General features: G+C 44.6%; 1 protein-coding gene across 43 annotated transcripts in view; it reads right to left on the reverse strand.

Annotated features, from left to right (window-relative positions):
* The window catches only part of MAGI1 (membrane associated guanylate kinase, WW and PDZ domain containing 1), a 361,242-nt gene that overhangs the window by 126,017 nt on the left and 219,168 nt on the right, over nt 1-16,057 (reverse strand). Inside the window, exon 1 of one of the 43 annotated variants that reach the window (XM_074603150.1) lies at nt 5,430-5,812. The exons of 41 other annotated variants lie outside the window; for them this stretch is intronic. The gene's annotated coding sequence lies outside the window, so the exon portion shown is untranslated. Of the gene's footprint in view, nt 1-5,429; nt 5,813-16,057 lie in introns of those variants that run through there. One more of the 43 variants, XM_074603146.1, reaches the window with a different exon arrangement.

The following is a 16,057-nucleotide window of genomic DNA, read 5'->3' on the forward strand; positions in this document are numbered from 1 at the left end:
TGGCTTTACTCCTTCTCAAGCCTCCTTCTACTATGCACCTTTTTTTTCCCATTGGCTGGTACAGCACTGCATCCTGGGTACCCACCCCCAACACCGATGTGGTGGGATGCAGCTCGCTCACACACTCGGCCACAAAGCTCCACCGCCCTCTGGACTCGTCATGGGGATTTCTGCACCAGGACAGGGTGGTGGAGAACAGGCGTAACTGCGCGTAGCGATGAGCAAACACTGCAACCCAGCACCTCGAATCCCAACAAGTCCTGCCTCCTCTTTCTATATCTCCAATCAGTTCCTTATACATTGGATCACAAATTGCCGTCACAAATTAGATTTCATATTTTTGTAGGTCATCTTAAGAACTGCGACTTGATGCGATGTGATTTGGGCAAGAATTCAGAGGAGCATCTCCCCAGATCAGGACTGCTTTGCAAAGGATTCCTGTTGCTCCTGGGGCTTTCGCGGTGTAGCCTGTTACAGATACCTGCTTTCTCTTTCACCACTATCATGATATTGCTGTAGTCTAAAATCAGACCTTTTATTGTGCATCAGGAGAAAATTTCAAACTTATTCAGCTCCAAAACATTTTATGAAAATTGCTGCTTGGGTGGAGAGAAGTCTCTGGTGGAGAAAAGCGCAGGCCAGCTCCAGCTGTAAGCATGCAGGCCACGCACAGCAGACCTAAGTATCTTTATATGGAATAAACTAACCAGTCGGATCACACTGCGTGTTCAGGACATGCTGCTCTTTCCACCAGGAACTAGCAGGCCCCCGCTAGATTGGTGAGAAATTACCGGCTGCTCTGACAACACCAAATCTGAGAAAAAGCATATCTTCTAAAAGAAGACTTTCCCTGCGACTGCATGGCAAGCAAAGTTCTTACATCTCGACGACTCATTCATCCCAGCCTGTCAGCCTGCAGAGAAAGAGCTGTGGTGGTATTAAATTGGTTTGAAATGGGAGATGTCACCAGAACTGAAGTTTCAAAAGGCACCTGAGCAACATTGCTCTTTTCACTGCTGAAAGAGAGAAATGAGAAGGAGTAACAGGGTTTAAAGGAAAAAGGAACTGCTAAAAGATAACTGGGCAAAACCACTTTTCAAGTCACGGTGCAACACAGTCACATCCAAGGGAACTGAATTTCACCAGTTGGCATAAGCTTAAACCGAGTATGTTGTACTCCCCTCCAGTACTCGGGGTAGACTTCTCCTTATCAAGCCCCAAAGTTTGATCGTTAATCCTGATTCAAAACACTGAGAGACTACTCCTGTCAACAAGGGCTCAGTCAGGTGTCTTTATTAATCACTAGTAACAAATATTTTAATTCTGGGACCTTCGGGAGGAAGGGGCAGAGTGGGACTATGTGCCTTGTTTCATATGAGGAGACGACAACTCAGATCTGCAGTGCCTGATTAATATTTTATCATTGCGATCCACTGGGTATGCGGTGTAATTCTGGTGGCTTATTTTGCTCTACGTTCGCTGCATCTCCAATGTTATTTGCAACAGCTTCGTGGAACAACAGCGAAAAGAGATTTCATTCCCGCAGGACAGCATTGGCTGACCTCTCTCATTGCTTCACGTAATTCAGAGGGAGCAACCGTTAAACAGGAACTGAAAGTGCTTTTCAACTTTTAAAGGGAAAAAAATGGCACTACAGATTTACATATAGATAGCATTTCAGCGAAGAATGATGCTGATTTCTCCTGCCTTGCATTTATTTACCAAGTCGTCCTAATAGAGCGGTGGGAAGACAAGCCTGCAACAGGGCACTGCTGAATACACATCTCTGTGTCATCACCAACGGTTCAGTGCGCTAGCATTAAAATGACGTTAAAACACAGCATGATCAATGAAAAGAGACAATGAAAGCAAAATGCATAACTTTAAGCACAACTCTACAACCGAGGTCCCTCCTGGGACTTTGCAGAGGTCCCTGATCTAACTTAAGCGAAAAGAGGACAGTTAACTTAAAAGTTGACAGCCGCTGAGGATGGGCATGGTGGGGTCTGTCCCATGTCCAGGCATTCGCTGCATCCCAGAGGCACCAGAGCAGATACCATGCCGACAGTGGCACACAGCAGACCTACTGCCTTCAGGGAATGCAATAGTAAAGACGGCTGTTCTGAATCAACAACATCTTAACACATCTCCAAAAGCTTTCTGGTTTCTTTGCAATGTATGGCTGGGGTGATTTTTTTTTCCCCTGCTATTCAAAGACCTTTAATAGTATATTACTCAAAAACTCCCATTCTCTCCTAGAAATACGAGTGATGCTTGTAATGAACTCTGCCTTAAGAAGGTATGTGTCACTGAAAGACTGGGATATTTCTAGATCTCCCGTCTCTTTATGCAGCTTAATGCTAATGAAAGGAAACCATTTTTTGCACACAGTGAAAGGGAACAGATGGTGTCACAGCTCTGCTGTGGAATTTAAGCAGAGTGACAACCTATACAGCAGATCATCATCATGGGTGAAACTCGTTTTAGGCAGTAACATGGATTTATTTGTTTTTTATTTACTTATTACTATCCAATATTTTGAAAAGCTTTTTCTTTCCTTTTACAATGAAATCTAAGAAAATGGTAGGATAATCTCATCGTCCTACAAAACCTCAGAAGACACATGAAGACCATTATTTTAAATACACTGTGCAAGGACGGCTGAAAAACCGCACCTCATATTGCAAACCGTGCTTTTCCAATCATGTATCTATCCAGACACCAGTCGCTGGCAAGCAAACCAACGGGGGCTTAAAAGGGACACTGTCAAGTTGAAAATCACTCCTCTGTCTGAAATCTGGTCCCTAGTTCTAATTATGCCTGCAAGGCAGATGATAGGGGGGAAAAAGAGGTCTTTTTTCATTTTTAATAATTTTCTATTTTACACTTTTGGTTGGCAATATTTTATGTGCAGTTCACCTCATTGCTTCCTTTCTAGGCTCACCTGCTTTCATCCCGGAGAAAAGCAAAGGTAAAAAAAAAAAGCAGATAAAAATCAAAGTTGTAAATTTACCCAGAAATAAGGAATTTAAAAGGGATTTCCTATCCCATAGATATGTTGCTGCTGCTGTTTACTAATTTGTTAGTTAAATTTTCCTGACCCTACTGACAGCTGAGTCAGACATATGCTTCATGTGCTGATCCTACTAGCGGCATCTGAATCCCCACAAAGCATCCCCCTCTGGTGAGACAGTCCATATGCAACTTGAAGTTTCACAATATTTATTTTTCATTCCTTCATATTTATCTTCATGCAGCTTATTTGAACTGCCTGTATGAGTATTTCATAGTGCAGACCACTAAAAGCAACAGATGATATGCTCATTCACTCCGTAATTCACATCAACAATAGCCAATCTCTGCTCAGCCCACATCCCACAAGAAAAGGGATTAATCAGGCAGCGACATCCTGGGAGAACAACAAAGCCCAGGCTGCTGGGTTAGGGTTGGGACCCCTCCAGGAAATGTCTGGACCTACTCCACTCTCTGTGAAACTTTGGAAAGCGTTTGCTTGATGACAGCCCCATTTTTGCACAGGGATGGATGATATGTGTCCAAAGATACCCAGTTGCAAGCCTTATTACAGTCTTTACAGAGAGACGGGGAAAATCAGGTCTTAGACACATCTATAAACTCAAACAGTCCATGGGCACATTGCTATCTACAACATGCTCAATTCTGACTGTGCAGGACAACAGCAATTAGCCTGTAAGATGCTGTGAAGCCGAATGTATATATTCAGGTATGAGTTTGCATAGATGAGGGGCTTGAGATCAGGGAAAGCAGGGTAATACAAGCACCATTGTACTAAGCGCTCCAGTCTCCAGTGTGAGTGTGCTCACGGTACTGTGCTCCCCCAGGTCTGTAAAACAGCAAACTCTAAAATGAAGGTCTACTATTAAAGAGAAGCTCCACTCTACAATGCAAAGACCAGCTTTAAATCCCTCCCATTTAGCCAGGATATCTATCTATATGTATACGTGGGGATAAATTAACACTTTCTCATTGAGGCATTTCTTTGCAAAAGGGGATGCCAGGGCTTTTCAGAGACTTAGCACCTCCAGTAACAAAGACCACAGGAACCAGTACACCCACAACAGCAAACCATCGTTGACCCCCAAAGTGGCAATACGTACAGGAACCATTGCGCAAAGATACATTTGGGATGGGAGCACTTCAAGCATGGAAAAGTGGCAAAATATTCAGAGGGAGTGAATTCTAAACTCACAAGCAGGAGTTCACAAGATGTAACCTGCTGATTAACACGTCTTGCAGGGAGGGATGACACGACGCCTTCCAACACTTCCTTTGAGAAGTGAAACACTCAGGTTTTAAGGCATTTACAGGGCATTTCTTAAACGCGTCAGGTAAAATCACTACTGTGCTCCAAAGCACCCAGGCTCTGGCTGCAGAAACTCAACAGCTATTACACAGCAAGTGTGAAGTGAAGAAGCAGAAAGAGAAGAGATCGTCAGTAAATAGGGTTAATCCCTGCAGGTAATACCCTTTCCGTTAAATTGTGCAGCATTTTCCAGTCTGCAGATTCTCAATCCCATTTAACATCTTTCTCACACTGCAAGCAGACACATCTGAGCTCCCACTCTCCCCCCGCCCCAAATTCTGCAAGGCTGTTTTTGCAGGCAGCAACCAGTTAAACTAAAGGCTGCTGGTACTACCCCGGGAAGCTGTAGGGGGGTGGGTGAGCCGCACAAAAGATCTCAACACAAAAGGCCACCCTTTTCATCCTTTTTTCTTCTTCATTTTCTCCAGCTGAGCTATAGCTTTATTCAATCAACACTTAAAAAACAGATGAAAAGGTGGGAGGGGGTAGGGACTGGGGGGGGGAGGATAATACGTGGCAACACCTATTTTAATACAAACAATCAAATTTGGTGGGTGAGGGGATGTGGGGAGCCTTCAGCTCTCATCTTCTTGTTTCCAAATGAGCCCTTTACTCTGCTCCCCCAGTGCTCACAAAAAATCCACGCAGCATGGTACAGCTATTTTCCGATTATTTTTTTTTTTCCAGGAGAAGATGTAAAGAGCCTGACATCGAAAGGACAGCGAACATCTTTGCATTCCCAGCAAGACCCGCACAGTGTACATAATCACATGAAAAACATGGCTGGCTGGTGCATCGACAGATGCAAACGAGAAATACCAGACTTAGCCTTATTTAGATCACAGCAAAATTAAATGGGGAGGAGAGGGGGAGGAAGGGAAATAATTGTGGCTGTATAACATGGCTGCACAATTTTCAAAGCCTCACGACTGCCAGCTTGCAGGGAGCAGTGAAAATGTGTGTCTGCTGTAAAGGGAGCTGTTCCTGCCACCCCTGCAGCAGAGCCCCGTTCATTCCGCTATCCATCCAGCGGGCAGGCACGCCGGCTGGCAAGCATGAAAGGCAGGGAAGAACTAAAATAGTTTACCTGATCAATGTAACTTCACAGGAGCCGGAGGTAGGGATTCCAGAAGAAATGCAGCAAGGAAGAAAAAAAATCTGCTTGGATCCTTCTGGCAGTCCACAGTCTCATCTACATGCATCTGAGCAAGCCCTTACCAGCAGCTGCTTCTTTTATCAAGCCCACAGGCACAGCAAATTAGTCCGGTTAGACAGTTCAGTCAATGTGGGCTATTCACAGCGTGGCTGCTGTGCGAGCCCGGCTTCTCCTGTCCCCCTGTCCCTGGGTAGGCACCCGCCCACCTCCACATGGCCCTGGATAAACACGGCTCTCACAGCACCCACGGCGCAAACCACATGATCCTGACAATCAACAGCGCGGGCAAACGCTGACTGGACCTCTCACTTCTCCCAAGCCAGGCGCCGAGATCCGGGTAAAAAGGCAAAGCCTAAGAATGGGTTTACTTTAAAAGGAAAAGCCTTCTTCCCCCCCCCCCCCGCCTTCCTTTTTTATTCCCCCCCCCCCCCAAGAAGGAAAAAAAATTAATAAACCAAATGCAAAGATCTGAAGATGGGTAATATCTTCCAATTCAACTGAGTTCTGAAAATGAAGTGTCACTCTGAAATGAAGTGTCATTCAGACTTCTAATAAGCACAAAGCATCAGACAGAGACGCTGGATGAAGCCTGATACAGTCCTGAAGGAGAGATGCTGACCACAGCCAGTGCCTCCTTAGTCTGTACAAAGCCACGGATTCTCAATTTTGTTGTTTTAAAAAAGAAAATCAGCCAAGCCCTTTTTTTTCCCCCTCCTTTCCCCACCATGAACCATCTTAAAATATGCACATAGAAATAAACACACACTGAAATAAAACTCTAATGAGGTGGCAGACGGCACGCACTGTCTGCCATCTTTGGGAGTGGGGAGCAAGCCTGGTGGGCACAGCACGCAAACGCCTCTTAAATACACTCATGAGTGGGATCCACAGGGCCAAACATGAAGAAGAAACATTTATAAAAGCCATTCGATTTTTTTATCATTGCACAAAGGAGAGAAGGTGTAAGCCCTTCTCTTTCTAGCCAGCTCCCCAACGTTTCTTTAGGGCTAACAGTGCCCTTTTTCCTCCACTCCAACATATGAAGCAAATACGTATATGGAGGGGTGCTATAAATACACACACACACACATATATATATATCTCCTACAAACACAGTTCCTCTTGGTTATCTAAACTCTCCCTTCACAAAGTAGCACAGTTAATTGGAAGAGTTCTCCAAACAATCTGGCTGATAGGTGACGGCTGACTACTTCACGTCAGCATTTGCATTTAATTGGGAGTTAGAGTAAGCCATCCACATAAACCACAGGTAAACACTGATAAGGTATTTGATGCTCAAAAATATAACAGGTTAATCCAAAAATGGATTAACAGAAGCACATCGTGGCATAACATCCGGTTGTGCAGTTGGCTAAAAATCCTGGCTCCTAGAGCCATCACACACAAACACAAAACTCCATAAAACCTTCTTCCTTTTCTAAAAAGGGAAAGGAACTCAGTGTTTTTATGGCTCTGAAAGAAAAGTTTGAACTTACTCCTGAAATTCCTCAAAGGCTTAAGAAAAGAGAAAAAAGAATTAAGGGGGGGGGGGGAGAATAATAAAGAAAAGAAACAAACCGCATGCTTCCCATGCCAGTCCCAGCTTCATTATGTTGTAAGGCTGGCGATACCCAAAAGCAAATGAAGCTTTAATCAGTACCACTGTCCAAATGTGACTGCAGTCAGTAAAAACATCTCAACAAAGGTAAGACTGAAGCGTGAAAAGCTCTTGGAATTGGCTAGAAATTAATTTCAAACTTGGGGAAAGAAGCTAAGCACAAAATATGAACTGGAGGGGCAGGGAGGGAGCAGGGCCTTCGACAATCCTGAAGGGTAAAGCTGTTCCTGCGCCTGCCAGCAATTTCCAGTGGCAGCAATAAGCCGTTATCTTTAATTTGCTCCTGTCTGAGTGGGGAGGTTTGGTACTACCCCTTCGCTCATCTCTGCTCACTCATTACCTCTCTTGCCTGAAAGGTGAGAAGCAGCAGGAGACAGGATTGAGGTCACTTCGGGATTGCATTACAGAGTATTCAATAAGCTCGGCACATCGCTGTCCCTCATCCCATATGGAAGTATGATCCACAATCCAGCGTAAGGGCAGCCTATACTGCCATCAAACCTGCAGCTGCTGCACACATAGATAAGCAAGCAGCCGGGGCAGCAAGCTGTGGGCAGTACATGGCCTGGGTAGGGTCAAGCCAGCCATCTGAGAGCCGTGGGGGATGGCTTTAGTCCTGAGGAGAACGTGAAGCACTTCCCTTCTGTTTTGCTTGGCAAATGCGAGCACAACCAACACGACTGTGGGAGAGGTGAAGGATGCTGCACCCCCAGTCCCTCTCCTGGTGGCCAGCTGGCATCTTGCAGGAATGAGCATCCTCATCTTCGCCCACCTTTTCAGCAAGACGCACTGCTCAGTATAGAATCACAGAATAGATCTTCTAGTGCAAACTCCCCTGCAATGAGCAGGGACGTCTTCAACTAGATCAGGTTGCTCAGAGCTCCCTCCAACCTGACCTTGAACGTTTCCAAGGACAGGGCATCTACCCCCTCTCTGGGAAACCTCTCTGGGAAATCTGAAAGTGTTTCATAACCCTCATCATAAAAAAATTCTTCCTTGTATCTAATCTAAATCTACCCTCTTTTAGTTTAAAGCCATTACCTCCTGTCCTATCGCAACAGGCCCTGCTAAAAAGTTCATCCTCATCTTTCTTGTAGGCCCCCTTTAGGTACTGGAAGGCTGCTCTAAGGTCTCCCCAGATCCTTCTCTTCTCCAGGATGAACAACCCCAACTCTCTCAGCCTGTCCTCATAGGAGAGGTGCTCCAGCCCTCTGATCATCTTTGTGGCCTCCTCTGGACCTGCTCCAACAGGTCTTTGCCCTTCTTACGTTGGGAGCCCCAGAGCTGGACGCAGGACTCCAGGTGGGGTCTCACCAGAGCAGCGCAGAGGGGCAGAATCACCTCCCTCGACCTGCTGGCCGGTATCTCAGTGGGACTCCAGGTGCCCAGAGCACAGGGGCAAAGCTGGTGAAAATTCAAGCAGGAACAAAAGACTGAATATGCAGAATGCAAAGATATTCAGGCCAGGTGTGATACCCCCAATGTAAAGTACAAACCCCTATTTTTTCAGCTTAATTAGAATTTACCTTGATAAAAGGCCAAACCATTCTCCCATTTTAGTCAATAGGAGTTTGTCATTGTCCTTGATGGCAGCAGGATGTGGGACATTAGGAAAAAAATGGGTCCAATTCATCACCTTAAATAGGTGAAAATGAAGGTCCATTCTTTAATGTCCCATTTGATTCCTAAAAGACAGCTTAGTACATTGCTAGGATTTAACTTAATATTTCTTAAAAATAATTTGAAGCAAGATAAAGTGAATTATAAGTCATTTCCCCCCCTGCATATTTGATCATTTGTTAAGGGAATGCAATCTAGTTCTCAAAAACTCCCTTGAGATCTTTCTCTCCGGGGATCTCAGAAGCCCTGATGCTCAGCATCCCTGAAGCATCCCCTCAAACCAACGCCTGCAGTGCCACCCTGGTACAGATAACACACGTGCCTCTGCATTCACAGTCTCCTGCTGAAACACTAATGCTCACCATGTAGGCCTGGAGCTGGCCAAGATTCTGTAGAAAGGAACGAAGGGAGGAGAACACAGACGGAGCCTTAAAGCAGCCTGAAAATTTAACTTCAGAGAAAAACAGTTGGAGCCCATATCCACAAGAGTCTGTGTTGCAGAAGGAGGAAAAAAACAACCCCACCCTTTGAAGCTGGCTGGCCGCACAACTGGTTGGTTCCCGACTTCTCTCAGATTCTAATCTGACACTTACTTCACTATATTTAGTTCTTTCAGGCAGGACAGGAGAGGAAGGAAGTAGGTAAAAGCCTGATCAATGTAGTACAGACAAACATCTTGAAGAAGGGAAGTCCTCAGTTCATTGCTTCATCCGTAAACTGGTCCTTCACATCCCTACTCTTGCTAAACAAGGAATACATGTGTGCGTCCTCGGAGAGCAGATCTTGCTTTTTTCAGGATACTACACCAAAGGTACATGAATGAGGCACAGTTCTGAAAAGCAATATTCACTGTCATCTGGAAACTGTAATCAACTATGTGCACTGTTCCGCACTGCTTTTTTGCTTCATATTCATTGATTCTAGGGACGGATTGTTTAATCTGCGCTGTATAAACCAGGCCTAAAGTTTCAATGAGTTCTGCTGGTATCGAGCCCAGGCAGATAAAATCACAGAGCTATTATCAGCTTAAAAAAACACAAAACAAAACAACACACAACTCCAACTCACAATGTTTTGGTATTCCTTCTTGCTTTTACATAGAATGTCTGGAAGCATGTATTCTGGAGACTTTCTCTGCAGAGCAGTATTTTTACTGATAAATAGAAGTATACTGAACCTTGAAAATGTCTAGTTTTGAAAAAGTCCAATATAACACTTTTACTTGAACGTCTGGTACCTTTGTACATTTCAACGTGATTTTTTTGTTTGTTTTGCAAGAGCAGAAGCATAATAATTCTTTAAGTGTTACAAAATTGAAACTTCTCATTTTTAAACTTCTCCATCGATTTGTATAATAAAAATAATCTTTAAAAGATATCCCCCGTACCATAAAGTATCACAGTTAAGCAGATTCTAGTTGATAGATAGTAAGCGACACTTCGCAAATCACAAAACAGCAAGAAGACAGCCTTCCTACCAATTAAAACTTTCTATTAAAGGAAACAATGCTTGCTGTACTGAATTCACTCAAGTGGTCTATGACTAACATTCTACCACTATACAACCCACGAGCACATTAAGATATGCCATATTTACCTATACCTGAAAAATCCCTGTCTCACCCTTCCAAGGCACACAGCCCCCTGAAGAGCAGGAGCGTTCCCCCAGAGCACCACACAGACAGCATTTAGTTTTGATGTTTATAGATGTAAGTAGAATCAATGATGGATGCAAAAGGATCTTATGCAGTTTCATCACGGCGTTTATTGCTGTATCCCAGCCCTGCTCAGACTGCAGAGATGCTCTGCAAAGTATCATTTCAGGCTTGTTTCCCTGCCACGGAGTGTCTCTCTTTCTCACATTAGGAATGAGCGAAAAAAAGGACTGATCAGTTTTCCAGTGCTTAATAGATTGTGGCACAACCTGGCCTCTGCTATAAACAAATAGCCTCGGCACATGAAACCCCCAAAGACTGATTAAAAGTAAGCCTGATTTCATCTGCACTGGTTGCGTGCAGCCATTAATATTGTTAACACAAAACCTTTTGTTCTGCGTAGCTGGAGGGCAGCTCACATTGCCTTCAGTTGAGGCACCTCTGAAGGTATGTTCGCTGCCAGTGACATGTGTGATTATGTTAATGGTGCTTAACGTTTCTTTAACATAAGGAAAACTGACACCAGTGATATAGAAATTGATACCTGGACGTAAAGTGATGCCCTTAAGTTTGGGGGTGGAAGCGGCCTTGCTGTCAATGCAACCACGCAGAGTTATGCAAGTGCAAGGGAAGAAAACACCTGGGCTGAGGTGGCCACAGGTGATGGACGATAAGTAGCCGGGTTTCCCTTCAAAAGAGCTGAGTCCTAAGCAGGTCAATGATGGGCTTGGACAGAAGATGGAAACACTGGGAATGTTAAGGAGAGCATGACAGCAAGGGGAACTGAGCCAGGAGACCATTCCCTGGAGTCCTTGTGACCCCAGGGGGACTCTACAAATGCCTGTGCTGGGAGGGAGGTTTGTACCTTCCTGTGCCGTATGTCATTTTTCTAGCATTGATTCAGTGTTCTAGGATTGGAAAATTATGTCTAGCTTTATAGTCTGGCAGGACATGGGTACGTGCGCACCATCCACACTAACAACCTAGCGCCTGGCTGCTCCCCGCCAAGGGAGCTGTACACATTCACCGCAGCTGTAATTCTGGCCCTTGCTATCTCTTTACTGGCCTAAGAAAAGGATAATTTAAAAACAAAATTAGGTGATGCAAACTCTAGGGGAAACCCTGCAGACAAAATGATCAGGATACAATTTTTCCCACAATACCGAAACATTAAAATTTAAGTCTGACATTTTTAGAAAGAAATGAGCTGACAAACATAGGAGGAATACAAAGCTGTCCTCACTACTCCCCCATCCTCGTGTCTTCTTGAAAAATAAACAAACAGAAGAATAAAACAAGCATTTTAGAAAGCTGCAGCCACAACTCACTTCATTACACACTACAAGCTCCTCCATCCACAGACCCATGGGAATGCCGCCTTCCTCAGGTCTGCTCCTCCTGACGCGAGCTGTTAACGTGAGCCAGGCTCAGACACGCGGCCGATTGACATCAAAGGATCCACTTGGTGCAATTCATTCCATTTCCAACTATTTCATTTTAATGACCACTGCGAAGTTGTGCTGTGGGAGGCTAGACTTAAACCTAAGCCAGTGCAATTCAGATCACAGCTTCCAGTCTGCCAAGACGAGCTGTCCATTCAGACCAGCTCTAAAATCTCATTAATTTTAGATAGACCGATGCTTCTTATAAGAAAAGGACACCTGGCAGCAATCTACTCATCTGTACAGGGCTCAATCAACAACAAAAAATAAAAAAATAAAAAAGCTTGCAACCCTGGTGATCCAGCTGCAGCATACTCTGCCCTTCTGGACCTATGTGATGGCAAACCCTGGGAGCTTAGCTCACTCCTGCAAGGTGGCAGCCAGCTCTTTCCATGCACACTGCGGCCTCACAATCTGTGCTGCTGAAAGCCACATGAGTTTCCCCAGCCAGGGAGAACGTCTCCTTCTCAGTGGGATTTTGAGATCCTTCATACATGAGTGAGGACGCTTCCCTGAGCCCAGATGAATCGGGGAGCTAGTTTGCTTTCCCAGCTCCCTCCTCAGCTCCTTGTTTCCAACCTTGAACTTCTCACCTGGCTCACAAGGGCCACATAAAAGCCATCGTTTCTAATGCAGATTTATGCATTGCCTTGGTAAAATGCAACCAGACCTTTTATATGCCGCTGCCAATGATGAAGCTTTGCAAACCTGGGAAGTATGAACTGCATGACATGTGCCACAGGACCCATCTCACCAGCAGTTCAGTGGCCTGATGTGTCCTACTACTCCTTTGTGCCACAGAGCCAGCCTGAACCTGACCGTGGGCCCTGGCAGAGCTGCCACGCTCAGCATGCAGCCCCCCCTGCTCACTCCCCTCTCCTTGCTGGGGATTCGGATTACTCCCAGCATCCACGACCACCCAGCCCAACTGCAATTCAGGATGCTTGAACTGCTCAGGAGCTGCAAACAGCTCAGAGAGCACAGGCTGACCACCCACCCCTGTCACCCAGACTGAGTGATGACACACCTGCAACTGGTTCTTTTAATTCTGTCTTAAAATAATATTCTGTAATAGAAACTATTCTTATTAATTGAAACATGGGAGAGATCAGGCTGAGGATTAGAAACCACATCTCTAATTTTTATTAGTTATGAACACGCAATGCACATTTATTCTTTCTTTTATTGTTTCAACCTAAAGGTAATTTTCCTCAATCCTGCTGCCAAACATCAAACACTAAAAAGCACATTCTTTTTGTTTACACTTTGGTGAAATAACAAGTAATAGCAAGCCTTTAAATAGAGCATTGACTCTTTGGAATTCAATACACCTTATACAAGAACCAAACAGCAGCATTCCTACTTATTAAAAAAAGACAAGCACAAAGGGACCCAGAGGACGGGAGGTTATTTTCCTAAAATCAAGCAGCCAAACAAGGGCAGTGCTGAGATTTGGACCCACGGCCCCTGAATGCTCAACATGCTGCCAGCCGGGACCGTGTCTCCGCTGGGAAGCCTCGGCTGCGCTCTCCGGGCTGGTGACCCCAGCGGCCAAGGAGAATGCAGAAGCGAGCTGCGGACGGAGGCACGCACGCACGGCCCACTGCTTGTGATGCCAGTTGAATCTGCCTGAAATCTCCCCCTGCACCTAGAAGTTCTCTGCCTGAATACAAATGCATGCCAGCTTCACTGCAGAAAACAGCAACGATTAATGTCACAGACCAGCCCGTTACAAGCCTCCCGTTACCATACCCAAAGACAGAAATGGATTGATTTTGAAGTTTATTTAAAAGTTAACCAAATAGCTGTGTACTTTTCAAGAAAATCATCTCCCTATCAAACACTAAACCCCACCCCGCACCAAAGAAACAACAAACCCCAATACTTTGTATCAGCAGCTGTGCCCAAGACAGTTATTAGAAGCGAGAAAAAGAGAAGAGAAAGCCGGTGGCAGCTACGTGTGTCCAGCCAGATTAGATCACCAGCAAGTGTCCCAAGAAAGGCAGGGGACAATACTGTCAGCCATTTGTAAAGTGGAACACGTGATCGGTTCAAATAAATGTGAAGTTTCAAGAGACGCAAAAGAGGACGATTTCTGGCACCAAAGCCAGACTCTTCCCATCGTCTCATTTTCAAACCGAAAGCCTGTCTGTGCCTTTGTGTCTCCTCTGGTGCAGTTACAGCTCTACAGCCAGTTGCGTATGACAGCGGAGGAAGGGAGTACAGAGCAGTAAGAGCCCGCAGTAGGATTTGTTTTATAGCCAAACTACAGACCAGGTTTCCTTTCTGGAAGATGCTGTACTAACAAAGAATAACGAGACTGATTCCTGCTCCAAGGCACCTACAGGTAAGTAATAACGATCCTTCGCCCATGACCCGTTCTGATACACTGTTGTCAGTCATTCGAGTCAGGGAAACACGTGTTTGATGCATGCGGTAACTCACCCAGCTGTCGTGAATTACCAGGCAAGGTTTGTCTCACTGAGAGTGGAGCAGCAGAGTGCCAAGGGCTTCTCAGCAGAGAGAAAAGAGCTCACACTTCTGCAATGGGGGCAAAATAAAGCTCCTACCACTGTTCCAAGGTGACTAAATTAGGCCAGATCTGTGCCCATTATATAGAATTCTGTGTCATATTTATAAATAGTTACCTAGCATTTACATTTAAAAACAAAACCCTAACAAGCCTTAACTAACAGTCTGAATACCAGAGATCCAGCAATGAACCCAGAGAAGTCCACACAATGTTTTAAATCCAAATGCTGTGGTCTTTTTAATGCACGCTATCTGGGAGCTAAACTAGTAAGCCTTGTATCTGGACTGAGAAAAAGCAACACAGCAACGTAAATTACACTCACAAATCCCGCCCAAACAGAGAAAAAATAGTATTTAGAATTTTAACTGTTATCAGTGCAAATAGAGGTAAATTATTTATCACTGCATGATTTTTAAGCTGACTCAACATCCTTCTGTAACTGTGTGCCTGCTTAAAATTGAAATGTCTTCATACTTGAGAGGCAAAATAGATGAAACACAGCGTGAGCACGTCCATGTGTGATGACTGTGGTGTGGCAGCTCCGTCCCCGGCCTGCTGGGGATTTGGGGGACTGCATCACTTTTCTGTGACTCAGTTTCCTTTTCAGACAACACCCACCTTATGGACTTCGTTTGGTATGGAGCATAGTTGGAAAACCACAATCTACTGGTGGAAAGCACCGATACAGTTTATTATCAATTTGTTTTACTTCTTCCTCCAGGTATCTCATTGCTGATTACAAGGCAGAGAAAGCTGTTTTCATACCTGTAAAAGCAGCTATCTCAGAGCTCTTGTCTTACCAGAGCTAAGATGAAACCACACACAACCAACCCACAGAGGGGAACCTGCAAGGAGGGTGGGTGGGAAAACAGTTGGCCCCTTCCCATCCCTGTGGCCACCCCAAGGGACGGGCAGCCCAACCTGCCCTCGCTCCACAGCCAGTCCTACCATTTTTGAAGACCTCGGGGGTGTTGGTACCCAGCTATTAGTACGTGAACCCTCATTCCCATAGACTTTAATGACAATCTCAGACTTAGTTAACTGCATCTTTTTGAAATATGGAAATGTGTGGGAAGAGGCAGTGAGAACTTTTAAAAATTGCAGTACTTTGATCCTAATTAAGAGAGTTGACTGAAAGCAAAATATGTAAAGCTAATTTTCACAATATTTTTCCACCATCCCTAGACAGAGCCTTTTTCCTGGCACTGTTTAAAATTAATGAAGTAAATATGTTTGCATATTTATCTTTTCATTACATGGAAACAACAACAAGGAAAACAGATTGAACTGATAGCAGCGTTCTTCCACTCCAAAGCAGTCTGGATGTGGTTTTTGTTTCAGTTCATACAATGCAACCCAAATCAAACAAGCGATGCAAGTTCACTGGCCATGTAAGTTACCCGTTTTATCCAACAGACCTACTATGAAATAACTGCTGTAGGAATTGACACCTTCATTTTATTTTTTGTATCTACAGAGATTTCAAGGAAGACGACGTCCTTCTTAAAGTCTAGAAAACAAACTACTTCCCTGCTGCCCCACACCAGTAAAAATATATGGCAAATCAAATGCTACCATATGGCTAATAGACATAGGCAATGGTAAAATGAGAAAGAACATACAGATACAGGTTCATTAGGACTCTTCTATTAATTCCCAAAGAGATCTTTTCATTTTTTGGAGCCTGTAGCC

This window comes from Larus michahellis, chromosome 10 (genome assembly GCF_964199755.1).
Source record: "Larus michahellis chromosome 10, bLarMic1.1, whole genome shotgun sequence".
NCBI lineage: Eukaryota > Metazoa > Chordata > Aves > Charadriiformes > Laridae > Larus > Larus michahellis.